At 43.6% G+C, this 13,474-nt stretch overlaps 1 protein-coding gene across 1 annotated transcript in view; it reads left to right on the top strand.

Moving 5' to 3' along the window:
- MYO1H (myosin IH) overlaps positions 1–13,474 on the top strand; it is a 240,169-nt gene that overhangs the window by 42,277 nt on the left and 184,418 nt on the right. The gene's annotated exons all lie outside the window — the stretch shown is intronic.

Genomic DNA, 13,474 nt, shown 5'->3' with positions numbered 1-13,474 from the left:
TTTTAGTTCTGATTCTTAACCACCTGAAAGCGTACTTTAAAAGAATGCCCACAACCTCCCCTTTACAGGTTGCCATGGCAAATCCCACAAGCTCCTCCCTCATTTTAGGGCAACACCAAAATGCTGATCCCCTGCCAAGGTTGCTATGACAACACTACCCTCTACTGAGGTTGCCATAACAACATACAAGCTACTGGCTCACAAACATTTTATGGCAACCAGGTAAGAGAGAGCTGTTGTAGAGAACCATGGTTTCCAAACTCAGAAAGAGACACCAGCTCCTCTCCCTGCCCAGGTTGCTGCCTGTAAAAGCCTGCATTCTCTTACCTTGCACAGGTCACCCACAATTTCCTCCCCTGCTCAGCAACCACAATCCCTTCCCCCTGCCCAAGTTTCTATGGCAGAACCTAGGGGCCCCTTCCTCCACCAAATATGCCCACAAACTCCTTTCCTACCCAGAGTACATTGGACACACCCACACCCCTCTAAACTAGCCTTTATCAATCTTTTTACCCGAGAGAAACCCCTGCAAAAACCAATTCATCTTGGGTCATTGGTGGTCAGTGGGCAGACAGCTAAATAGATCATTGGTGTCATGTAGACACCAATAGGACCAAGAGGTCAATCAGCCACAGTTCAAGGACCACCTAGCAACTGCTGGAAGAACCCTGATTGAGAATGGCTGCTCTACACTGTTCGGTACCCAAAAAGCCACGGCACCATTCACAACCTCAGATCATTAACTCCTGTCCTGCCTGAGATACCATGTCAATACCTAAATAATATTTCCTGCTAAGCCATGGCTACACCCACAGGTCCCTCTTCTGCCTGGCTGCCATGACAACACCTACAAACTTCGCCTCCTGGCCAAGGTATCCACAATCCTCTCCACTGCCCAGTCTGCTGTTCAGACACCAACAAGCCCCTCCCCAGCACTTACAAGGGCTTGCCAGAAATGCCATGGGCACAGTCATATGCTCCTCCCCTGTCCAGGATGTCATGGGCTCAACCACAAGCCTACTGCCCAACAGCCCCCCCCAACCTCAGCTCTCCACCTACAACCACACCCCCCCCCCTAGGTTGCCATGGCAACACCCAAATGGTCCTCCCTCCCACAGATTGCAAAGGCCACACATCTCTCCTTGTGGGCTTAACCAGTGTCTGCAAGAGGAGGAGGGAGTATTCAACATTGACACTTAAACATTATGTATATTGTAGAACTCAAATGATCAGAAAGGTAGTATACAACTATGGCACTACAAATGTTGCAGGTTATATACTATACAATATCTATCTTCAGGCAGAGAAGGTAATATGGGTCAACAAGGCACTTTTTCAATGGCAATATTACATTAGCTTACAAACCACAGAATGAGGAGCACCTCCCGTGGAGGCTGTATCAGATTATTGCATCCTTCAATCCCCAGAATCCTTGCAGGGTGATGGAAAAGAGTCTTCACTGAAGATACATGGTCAAAGCAGATTCTGGTGTAAATTGAAGCCCTTCCTGGTCTTCTGAAACAACATCATACACAGGATGATCTGGAAAGGTTGTTTTTCATTGCGGTATGGGTGAGGTTTCTATTTGGGCTCAAATTTGCAACCACACTAATATTTTGGAAAATAAATAAGAACCCTTTTCCCAAGCCAAAGGCATATTGGATCAAACACATGCTTGTCTGCTGGGTTTTGATGATGTTCTAGCACCATCTGTGTATATCTGTCTTATAGAGCAGATCCACAGGTAAGCGACTACTTTGGCCAAACGGTAAAAAGAAGGGAAAATATCCTGTGGCCTTTTGAGCTGTGTGGTTGTAGGCCCATACCACATTGCCTCCATGCTAAGGTCATCGTTCATGATACTCTTGCCCCAAGGTACAAATTATGCCTACCAGAGTCTGATTAAAGAGCTCACATACTTTATTTCCTTGCGGATGGTATGGAGTGATATATCTGACTTACAAACACCTCTCAAACTCAACTCAGAAAAAAACTTGTTGGATGTGCCACATGTGTCCAAAAGAGCTTGACTGTGATGACAGTCATTTGATAACAAATTTGAAAAAGTCCTCTACAAATACCAAAGCATATCAATATCCAGAGGATGTCTCCCTAATGCCCCGTACACACGGTTGGATTTTCCGACGGAAAATGTGTGATAGGACCTTGTTGTCGGAAATTCCGACCATGTGTAGGCTCATCACACATTTTCCATCGGATTTTCCGACACACAAAGTTTGAGAGCAGGATATAAAATTTTCCGACAACAAAATCCGTTGTCGGAAATTCCGATCGTGTGTACACAAATCCGACGGACAAAGTGTCACGCATGCTCAGAATAAATAAAGAGATGAAAGCTATTGGCCACTGCCCCGTTTATAGTCCTGACGTACGTGTTTTACGTCACCGCGTTTAGAACGATCAGATTTTTCGACAACTTTGTGTGACCGTGTGTATGCAAGACAAGTTTGAGCCAACATCCGTCGGAAAAAATCCTAGGATTTTGTTGTCGGAATGTCCGAACAAAGTCCGACCGTGTGTACGGGGCATTACAGTGAGAAAGTCCATGGTTAACAGCTGAAATGAGAGCAGTGGTTTGTTCAGCCTGTCCTTTATGAAGATCACAATTTTGGCACTCCTGACAAGCTTGTTGCATCTATGATGACAAACCAGGACAGTAAAAGTACCTATGGGCATACATCTCAGCACTGAATTGTCCACTGGTGCAATGCAGTATCTGACAGATTGCTAAATCAGTTGATTGGGGAATCACTAATTGATAGCTATATTGCTGTAAAGTGGGACTACATCCATTTTACTTCTCTAGCCTGTTCCACTGTCGAAGCAGATGTCAAACTGAAGAAGTTAATCGGATCCATTCTTGATAAGTGAGCTTTCTGTTCCTAGACAGAAATCTCCAAGCATGAGAGATGTCAGGATCATGAGCCAGTTCTGTATATTTCAGGTACACTCACTTTGTTGTTGCAGTTCGTTGTGAACTGCCAGCCTACCCAGCCTTTCCAGATTCCCTGTTTGAGATGAGACAACCTCATATTCCTCCAGATGTTGATCCATCCCCCTTGTGGTGGATATAAAGGATATTAGGACAGGACATTAATGTTACTGTGTAACCACCCCACATAGTAAATTGTGTCGTTTAAGCGAGCCATATGAGCAACCCAACTTTTCTATAAGGGTCCAAGTTTAGTCTCAAGGTATGCTAGAGTATTGTTGTCAGTGTACATGTCCACCTGTTCGCCCAAGAAATAGTCTGCAAATTTCTCTATTACGACTCATACCTGTGCCAGTAATTCTAGCTTGAAGGAGTTATAGTTATGAAGCTTTTGCTTAGTGGCCGCAAGTTTCAACTGGCATGACACTTTCAAACCCACCCTAATCTTGAGTACGTACAGCCCCAAGTCCCTGAGAGCTGGCATCAGTGTAAATACAGAAGGATTTGGTGTACAGGAATATACTAGAAGTGGTACCAAGGCGCATTTTTACTGGCAATCTCAAAAATGACAGAAACTTCTATTAGAAAATAAAATAACTGATATTTAAACAATATGTAAACATTAACAATACCCATAACAAGTAATCTGCTTGGCTTTACAATCAAAAGGGAAAACAGCATAAAAAAATATGAGCATGATTAGGATTTTGAAACACCTAGGGAGCCTTGGGAAAAAACAAGTTCTACAGTGCGCCATGGCAAATGGTGTTCATGGTCAAGTTGTCCCTAACAGTGGAAGTGGCTTACAGAGGGATGATTAAAAAGAACCTGTGCCTATTGGCTGTATGTGCTGTACACATATGACACAGTCATTGTACCCACAATAAAATCCCAAATACTGTGCCACAATTTGCAACTAAGGGGAGACATACATAGGAGAGAACAAAAGAGCTGCGCACCCCGAAATTGATTTGTCTAAAGAATTTAGGATTCCCCAGTGGGGCTTTAAAGCAGCAAAGTACACCATTACAAAAAATCATTAATAAGACAGTTTATTGACAAAGTGTCCAGTATCATATATTCATGTAGAATCTGGTCCAATGATAAATTCATATTCCATAGAAAGGCAAAAATACATTTATAATCCATAAGCGGTGAAAATGCATATCACATCATTACATTACATAGTGTAGTAAAATGCCGAAGCCCCGACGCGTTTCGACCTATATGCGATCTCTTCAGGGGGCACATCTGAATCTATAAAGTAATACAAATATTCAGAATTGTGGATATTTTCTAAAAAAGAATCACATTAAATAAATCATGATGATGGGTTTTACCGTTAAAATGAGGTAGATGTCTCTAATAGGGGCATTGGGGAGCCATTGAGAGGTCCGAGTGGTACGCAGGCCATCCCCAACCCCCCAGACGGGGAAGGAGCCGGCCCCAAGGGGGCTTACAAGGAGCCACACTGGTGCACGCCCCCCCGGGGGAGCGAAAGAGTGGACACCTGCAATAGACATCCATGGATAGCCAGTTAATGAAGTAATGTATTAGTATTTAAGTCATCATTGTAAATATTAATTTTGATTGTATATAGAGACTGAAAATGTGTACATATTTAGGAAAATTAATTGTATCACATGAATTAGGCGAATAATCCAAATGAATTAGTGTTGCTAACAAACCCTATGCGGTGTGCAAATTAGTGCCTGATGTGTGTGTGTGAAAGTGTGTGCTGTGAGTGGAATTAGAGAGTCCTTAGGAAAGTGCATGATACGGTGTAGTCATTGTGTAATAGTGTGATAGACCAAGTGTTGGCAAAAAAGTGAAGGGTAAAGAACAAAACCAAACCAACAAAAATATGAAAGGTGAAAAAAGAAAAAAAATGAAGAGCCAACCAAAATGACAGTGTATGAATATAGGGGGATGTGAAATGGGATAATGTGGTTGAGAAGACATGATAATTTACCTTGTGCTGCATAGAATTGTATGAAGTGTGTGAAGCTTGTTGGCTGACAGAAACCGGACTGCAGTTACTGAGAGAACAGGTACCGTCTGCCCAGGCCAGCATGGAAGTACTATTTGACTGGTAAACATTTGGTCTCCTATATAACTAGGCTGAGGCTAATGGGATAATCCTATGCAGGTGCCAAGCTCCCCCACCCACCCAGGATCATGGCGTATGGGCCGCACGCTGCAGCCCACGTGTGGCTCCCTCGGCGTCCCGGAAGACCAGAAGGTCCTGACCACCGTCGTCATCTCCGTCGCAAAATGCATGACGTCATGACGGCGTGCGCGCGCCGGGCCCTCACGCACGCGCACACCGCCATAGACACTCCGGAGGTTAACACGGGACGCCGCCGGCAGGGTGAAGCTTGCCGCGGCGCCTGATGACAGACGCAGAGTGGAGCAAGCATGGGGGCGTACGGAATGTCAATACACCCCCACCCTGCCGGGAAGTCCCAAAGGAGCCAGGCTCCACCCAGAGGGGGGGAAGTAAAACTGCACCCACCGGGACCTACAACGATCCCCCAAGCATAAAAACCACATATAGAATAACATTTTACATGATCATGAGATGTACCAAAGGGATCAATAGGTGTAAAGTATTATAGACAGGAGCAGAGTGCCAAAGCCATAACTCCGGACTCCTGCATGGAATCCAATGAAGTCTAGTCACAAACTACCATGGGAGGCATTTGAGTATCATGCAATTCAGGGGTCTGTTCCTCCTGGTGCATGGAAAGGGAAGGGATTGGACCTCTCAATGGCTCCCCAATGCCCATATTAGAGACATCTACCTCATTTTAACAGTAAAACCCATCATCATGATTTATTTAATGTGATTCTTTTTTAGAAAATATCCACAATTCTGAATATTTGTATTACTTTATAGATTCAGATGTGCCCCCAGAAGAGACTGCATATAGGTCGAAACGCGTCGGGGCTTCGGCATTTTACTACACTATGTAATGTAATAATGTGATATGCATTTTTACCGCTTTATGGATTATAAATGTATTTTTGCCATTCTATGGAATATGAATTTATCATTGGACCAGATTCTACATGAATATATGATACTGGACACTTTGTCAATAAACTGTCTTATTAATGATTTTTTGTAATGGTGTACTTTGCTGCTTTAACCACTTGCCGACCGCCTCACGCATATATACGTGAGCAGAGCGGCACGGGCAGGCAAAATCACGTACCTGGTACGTGATTGCCTTCCCGCGGGCGGGGGGTCCGATCGGACCCCCCCCCGGTGCCATCGGCGGTCGGCGTTTGGCTGGGAGAGTTGAGAGACGAGGGGGAGACCATCCGATCGTGGCCCCCCCCTCGCGATCGCTCCCAGCCAATGAGAAACATCCCCTGCCTCTGTATAGTACACAGAGGCAGAGGATGTGATGTCATCTCTCCTCGGCTGGCCAGTTTCCGTTCCAGCACCGAGGAGAGAAGACATGTAAGTGCACCAACACACACACAACACAGTAGAACATGCCAGGCACACTAAACACCCCCGATCCCCCCCCGATCGCCCCCCGATCCCCCCCCAATCACCCCCCCCCCCTGTCACAAACTGACAGCAAGCAGGTTTTTTTGTTTTGTTTTGTTTTTTTCCTGATTACTGCATGGTGTCAGTTTGTGACAGTTAGCAGTGGTAGGACAGTTAGTATTAGCCCCCTGTAGGTCTAGGGTACCCCCCTAACCCCCCCTAATAAAGTTTTAACCCCTTGATCACCCCCTGTCACCAGTGTCGCTAAGCGATCATTTTTCTGATCGCTGTATTAGTGTCGCTGGTGACGCTAGTTAGGAACGTAAATATTTAGGTTCGCTGTCAGCGTTTTATAGCGACAGGGACCCCCATATACTACCTAATAAATGTTTTAACCCCTTGATTGCCCCCTAGTTAACCCTTTCACCACTGATCACCGTATAACTGTTACGGGTGACGCTGGTTAGTTTGTTTATTTTTTTTAGTGTCAGGGCACCCGCCGTTTATTACTGAATAAAGGTTTAGCCCCCTGATCGCCCGGCGGTGATATGCGTCGCCCCAGGCAGCGTCAGATTAGCGCCAGTACCGCGAACACCTACGCACGCACCGTACACGCACCGTACACCTCCCTTAGTGGTATAGTATCTGAACACATCAATATCTGATCCGATCAGATCTATACTGGCGTCCCCAGCAGTTTAGGGTTCCCAAAAACGCAGTGTTAGCGGGATCAGCCCAGATACCTGCTAGCACCTGCGTTTTGCCCCTCCGCCCAGCCCACCCAAGTGCAGTATCGATCGATCACTGTCACTTACAAAACACTAAACGCATAACTGCAGCGTTCGCAGAGTCAGGCCTGATCCCTGCGATCGCTAACAGTTTTTTTGGTAGCATTTTGGTGAACTGGCAAGCACCAGCCCCAAGCAGCGTCAGATTAGCGCCAGTACCGCTAACACCCACGCACACACCGTACACCTCCCTTAGTGGTATAGTATCTGATCGGATCAATATCTGATCCGATCAGATCTATACTAGCATCCCCAGCAGTTTAGGGTTCCCAAAAACGCAGTGTTAGTGGGATCAGCCCAGATACCTGCTAGCACCTGCGTTTTGCCCCTCCGCCCGGCCCAGCCCAGCCCACCCAAGTGCAGTATCGATCGATCACTGTCACTTTTTTTTGTAGCGTTTTGGTGAACTGGCAAGCGCCAGCGGCCTAGTACACCCCAGTCGTAGTCATACCAGCACTGCAGTAACACTTGGTGACGTGGCGAGTCCCATAAGTGCAGTTCAAGCTGGTGAGGTGGCAAGCACAAGTAGTGTCCCGCTGCCACCAAAAAGACAAACACAGGCCCGTCGTGCCCATAATGCCCTTCCTGCTGCATTCGCCAATCCTAATTGGGAACCCACCACTTCTGCAGCGCCCGTATTTCCCCCATTCACATCCCCAACCAAATGCAGTCGGCTGCATGAGAGGCATTTATATGTCCTCCCGAGTACCCCTACCCAATGAACCCCCCCAAAAAAGATGTGTCTGCAGCAAGCGCGTATATAGACGTGACACCCGCTATTATTGTCCCTCCTGTCCTGATAATCCTGGTCTTTGCATTGGTGAATGTTTTGAACGCTACCATTCACTAGTTGAGTATTAGCGTAGGGTACAGCATTGCACAGACTAGGACACACTTTCACAGGGTCTCCCAAGATGCCATCGCATTTTGAGAGACCCGAACCTGGAACCGGTTACAGTTATAAAAGTTACAGTTACAAAAAAAAAGTGTAAAAAAAAAAAAAAAAACACAAACAAAAATAAAAAAAAATAGTTGTCGTTTTATTGTTCTCTCTCTCTCTATTCTCTCTCTGGTGTTCTGCTCTTTTTTACTGTATTCTATTCTGCAATGTTTTATTGTTATTATGTTTTATCATGTTTGCTTTTCAGGTATGCAATTTTTTATACTTTACCGTTTACTGTGCTTTATTGTTAACCATTTTTTTGTCTTCAGGTACGCCATTCACGACTTTGAGTGGTTATACCAGAATGATGCCTGCAGGTTTAGGTATCATCTTGGTATCATTCTTTTCAGCCAGCGGTCGGCTTTCATGTAAAAGCAATCCTCGTGGCTAATTAGCCTCTAGACTGCTTTTACAAGCAGTGGGAGGGAATGCCCCCCCCCCCCCACCGTCTTCCGTGTTTTTCTCTGGCTCTCCTGTCTCAACAGGGAACCTGAGAATGCAGCCGGTGATTCAGCCAGCTGACCATAGAGCTGATCAGAGACCAGAGTGGCTCCAAACATCTCTATGGCCTAAGAAACCGGAAGCTACGAGCATTTTAGGACTTAGATTTCGCCGGATGTAAACAGCGCTATTGGGAAATTGGGAAAGCATTTTATCACACCGATCTTGGTGTGGTCAGATGCTTTGAGGGCAGAGGAGAAATCTAGGGTCTAATAGACCCCAATTTTTTCAAAAAAGAGTACCTGTCACTACCTATTGCTATCATAGGGGATATTTACATTCCCTGAGATAACAATAAAAATGATTTAAAAAAAAAATATGAAAGGAACAGTTTAAAAATAAGATAAAAAAGCAAAAAAATAATAAAGAAAAAAAAAAAAAAAAAAAAAAGCACCCCTGTCCCCCCTGCTCTCGCGCTAAGGCGAACGCAAGCGTCGGTCTGGCGTCAAATGTAAACAGCAATTGCACCATGCATGTGAGGTATCACCGCGAAGGTCAGATCGAGGGCAGTAATTTTAGCAGTAGACCTCCTCTGTAAATCTAAAGTGGTAACCTGTAAAGGCTTTTAAAGGCTTTTAAAAATGTATTAATTTTGTTGCCACTGCACGTTTGTGCGCAATTGTAAAGCATGTCATGTTTGGTATCCATGTACTCGGCCTAAGATCATCTTTTTTATTTCATCAAACATTTGGGCAATATAGTGTGTTTTAGTGCATTAAAATTTAAAAAAGTGTGTTTTTTCCACAAAAAATGCGTTTGAAAAATCGCTGCGCAATTACTGTGTGAAAAAAAAAAATGAAACACCCACCATTTTAATCTGTAGGGCATTTGCTTTAAAATAATATATAATGTTTGGGGGTTCAAAGTAATTTTCTTGCAAAAAAAAATAATTTTTTCATGTAATCAAAAAGTGTCAGAAAGGGCTTTGTCTTCAAGTGGTTAGAAGAGTGGGTGATGTGTGACGTAAGCTTCTAAATGTTGTGCATAAAATGCCAGGACAGTTCAAACCCCCCCAAATGACCCCATTTTGGAAAGTAGACACCCCAAGCTATTTGCTGAGAGGCATGTCGAGTCCATGGAATATTTTATATTGTGACACAAGTTGCGGGAAAGAGACAAATTTTTTTTTTTTTTTTTTTTTTTTGCACAAAGTTGTCACTAAATGTTATATTGCTCAAACACGCCATGGGGATTTGTGAAATTACACCCCAAAATAAATTCTGTTGCTTCTCCTGAGTACGGGGATACCACATGTGTGAGACTTTTTGGGAGCCTAGCCGCGTACGGGACCCCGAAAACCAAGCACCGCCTTCAGGCTTTCTAAGGCCGTAAATTTTTGATTTCACTCTTCACTGCCTATCACAGTTTCGGAGGCCATGGAAAGCCCAGGTGGCACAAAACCCCCCCAAATGACCCCATTTTGGAAAGTAGACACCCCAAGCTATTTGCTGAGAGGTATAGTGAGTATTTTGCAGACCTCACTTTTTGTCACAAGGTTTTGAAAATTGAAAAAAGAAAAAAAAAAAAATTTTTTTCTGGTCTTTCTTCATTTTCAAAAACAAATGAGAGCTGCAAAATACTCACCATGCCTCTCAGCAAATAGCTTGGGGTGTCTACTTTCCAAAATGGGGTCATTTGGGGGGGGGTTGTGCCATCTTGGCATTTTATGGCCTTCAAAACTGTGATAGGTAGTGAGGAGTGAAATCAAAAATGTATGCCCTTAGAAATCCTGAAGGTGGTGCTGGGTTTTCGGGGCCCCGTACGCGGCTAGGCTCCCAAAAAGTGCCACACATGTGGTATCCCCGTACTCAGGAGAAGCAGCTGAATGTATTTTGGGGTGCAATTCCACATATGCCCATGGCCTATGTGAGCAATATATCATTTAGTGACAACTTTTTGTAAATTTTTTTTTTTTTTTTGTCATTATTCAATCACTTGGGACAAAAAAAATAAATATTCAATGGGTTCAACATGCCTCTCAGCAATTTCCTTGGGGTGTCTACTTTCCAAAATGGGGTCATTTGGGGGGGGGTTTGTACTGCCCTGCCATTTTAGCACCTCAAGAAATGACATAGGCAGTCATAAACTAAAAGCTGTGTAAATTCCAGAAAATGTACCCTAGTTTGTAGACGCTATAACTTTTGCGCAAACCAATAAATATACGCTTATTGACATTTTTTTTACCAAAGACATGTGGCCGAATACATTTTGGCCTAAATGTATGACTAAAATTTAGTTTATTGGATTTTTTTTATAACAAAAAGTAGAAAATATCATTTTTTTTCAAAATTTTCAGTCTTTTTCCGTTTATAGCGCAAAAAATAAAAACGGCAGAGGTGATCAAATACCATCAAAAGAAAGCTCTATTTGTGGGAAGAAAAGGACGCAAATTTCGTTTGGGTAGAGCATTGCATGACCGCGCAATTAGCAGTTAAAGCGACGCAGTGCCGAATTGTAAAAAGTGCTCTGGTCAGGAAGGGGGTAAATCCTTCCGGGGCTGAAGTGGTTAAAGCCCCACTGGGAAATCCTAAATTCTTTATACTGTGCCACAATTACAGTCTCATACATAAACCTCAGAACAAAGGATAATTAAAAACAAAACTATTATACATATGCTTTTCTGCACACAAAATGTATCACTTTGACTGAGCCTGCTTTAGGCCTCATGTATACAAGACGTTTTCTTAACTCTCCTTTTTGCAGAAAAATGTCTGATAATTGTAAAAGTGTCTAAAACTTTTGTAAGCTTTTACAAGCTTTTAGTAGGTTTTTCAGGCGTCCAGCTCTTGGGCAATAATTCATTTCAATGGCCAATGTAAATAAATTATTCTGGCCATTGAAATTAATTCATGCACAAGCACTAGCTTTTAGGCTTGTTTAGTAGCTTCTAGCAGCTTTTAGTAGTGTCAAGTGTTTTTTCTGCCCAAACTCTGCTGCTCCTGGACGCACTGGCAGTGTTTTTTTTTTCTCCTGCCACTAAACTCTGCTAAATGCCTTAGGTCCCTTTCACACGGCAAGCCCGCTCAGATCCGCCTGTCCGTTTTTCAGGAGGATCCGAGTGGGCCATCCATTGACTTCTATGGGGAGACGGATGTCAGCGGAGATGCGTTTCCGTTGACACCCGTCTGCTATCCGATCCGTTAAAATCAGACGTATGGCGATACATTTACCATCCATCTTGGCGGATCGGGTGCAATCTGATGAAAACGGACATGCTGTCCGTTTTCATCTGATCTCTCCATAGGAATCAGCAATCAGCAGAGCTCTGACAGGCCCCCCCCCGCTCAGTGAGCAGAGACGGACCTGTCATCCGCTGGCTCAGTGGAGATCAACGGAGCGATCTCCTGCTGAGCTGGCGGACTCCGCTAAGGGGATCCGCCTCATGTGGAAGAGGCCTAGGGCCTCATGTACACCGCTGCTGGTAAACGGATGTTTAGGAGCAGTTGGGCATTTTTTTTCAGCTGCCCTGAACTCTCCTCTATGTTATCTTATCAGTACATGTACACAGGGTCGTTTATAGTAGTTTCTAGGCAGTTGAGTTTAGAAGCATTTCTTGGAAAGCAAAAAAAGTTCAGGACGGATGTTCAGAGGCATTTGAAACGCCAAATGCCTGTAACAGCTTGTAAACGCGTGTAAACCTGGTAACTCGCGTTTAGCCACGTTTCGTTTACAGGCATTTTTAATTTTTGACTATTTGCAAAAATAAAACGCTTCTAAATGCAAACACGGCTAAACGCGGCATGTAAACACGGCAAAACTGACGTTTTAAACATCAGTAACCATTTGCCAAGTTAAATCGTTCAGGAGAGGTTTTAAAATGTCCTGTGTACATTAAACCTTTGGCCTCATGCACACAGGAGGTTTACTTAACTCTTTATTTAACTCTCCTAGAAGCCAGCAGCGTTTTTGAAGAAAAAATAACTGGAGCTTGTAAAAGTGTCTTATGCTTTTACAAGCTTTTAGGAGCTTTTAGGGCTCATGCACACAGGATGGGCACTAGGCGCAACAACATACACTCTCTTTAAAAAATGTAAAACTGATCAGAAAAGATCGTAAAAATATATAAGTAAATGGATAAAAAATAAGAAAGTAGCAAAGAGAAGGGGGGGAGGGGTGAGGGATCCGTGAGATTGGGACAAGAATATTGGAACCAATATTGGTGATGACAGTAGTAGTTGAAGCATTTGATCAGAGAGAAAGAAGAGAATGATCAATATATAAGTGTTTGATATAATTAAGCCAAGGTTCCCATATTTTCAGGAATTTAGTGTGACTATTGTTGAGGATAGAGGTAACTCTTTTGTGAACCATAGTACCCAATAGGCATTGTTTGACCTCAAAGAAGGGTATCGATTTCTGTTTCCATGCTTTGGCTAATGTTTGTCGGGCTGCCAAGAAAACAAAACCTACCAGCTTTCTTTTACAGATATTGAGATGGGGAACGGGTTTGTGTAGGAGAGCTTCCCAAGGGTTTTTAGTGAGAGTGATATGAAGAATTGAACATAGTAGATCATATATCTTGGTCCAGAAACGAGAAGCCACAGGACATGTTCACCAAATATGTAATAAAGTGCCTCATTCAGTACAGCCGAGGAAGCATTGTGGCGAAGTATCAGGATTAAATGTGAATGGGGGATCCTGGGTAATGGGATTTTTTTTTACTAAAAATATGTAGCAGAATACATGTTGACCTAAATTGATGAAGAAATACAATTTTTTTCATTTTCTTTTTATTGGATATGTTTTATAGCACAAAGTAAAAAATATTGTTTTTGTTTTTTTTTTTT

This window comes from Aquarana catesbeiana, linkage group LG01, assembly GCF_042186555.1.
Source record: "Aquarana catesbeiana isolate 2022-GZ linkage group LG01, ASM4218655v1, whole genome shotgun sequence".
Classification (NCBI taxonomy): domain Eukaryota; kingdom Metazoa; phylum Chordata; class Amphibia; order Anura; family Ranidae; genus Aquarana; species Aquarana catesbeiana.
Note: the sequence above shows the minus strand (reverse complement) of the source record. Positions and strands in the feature narration are given on the sequence as shown.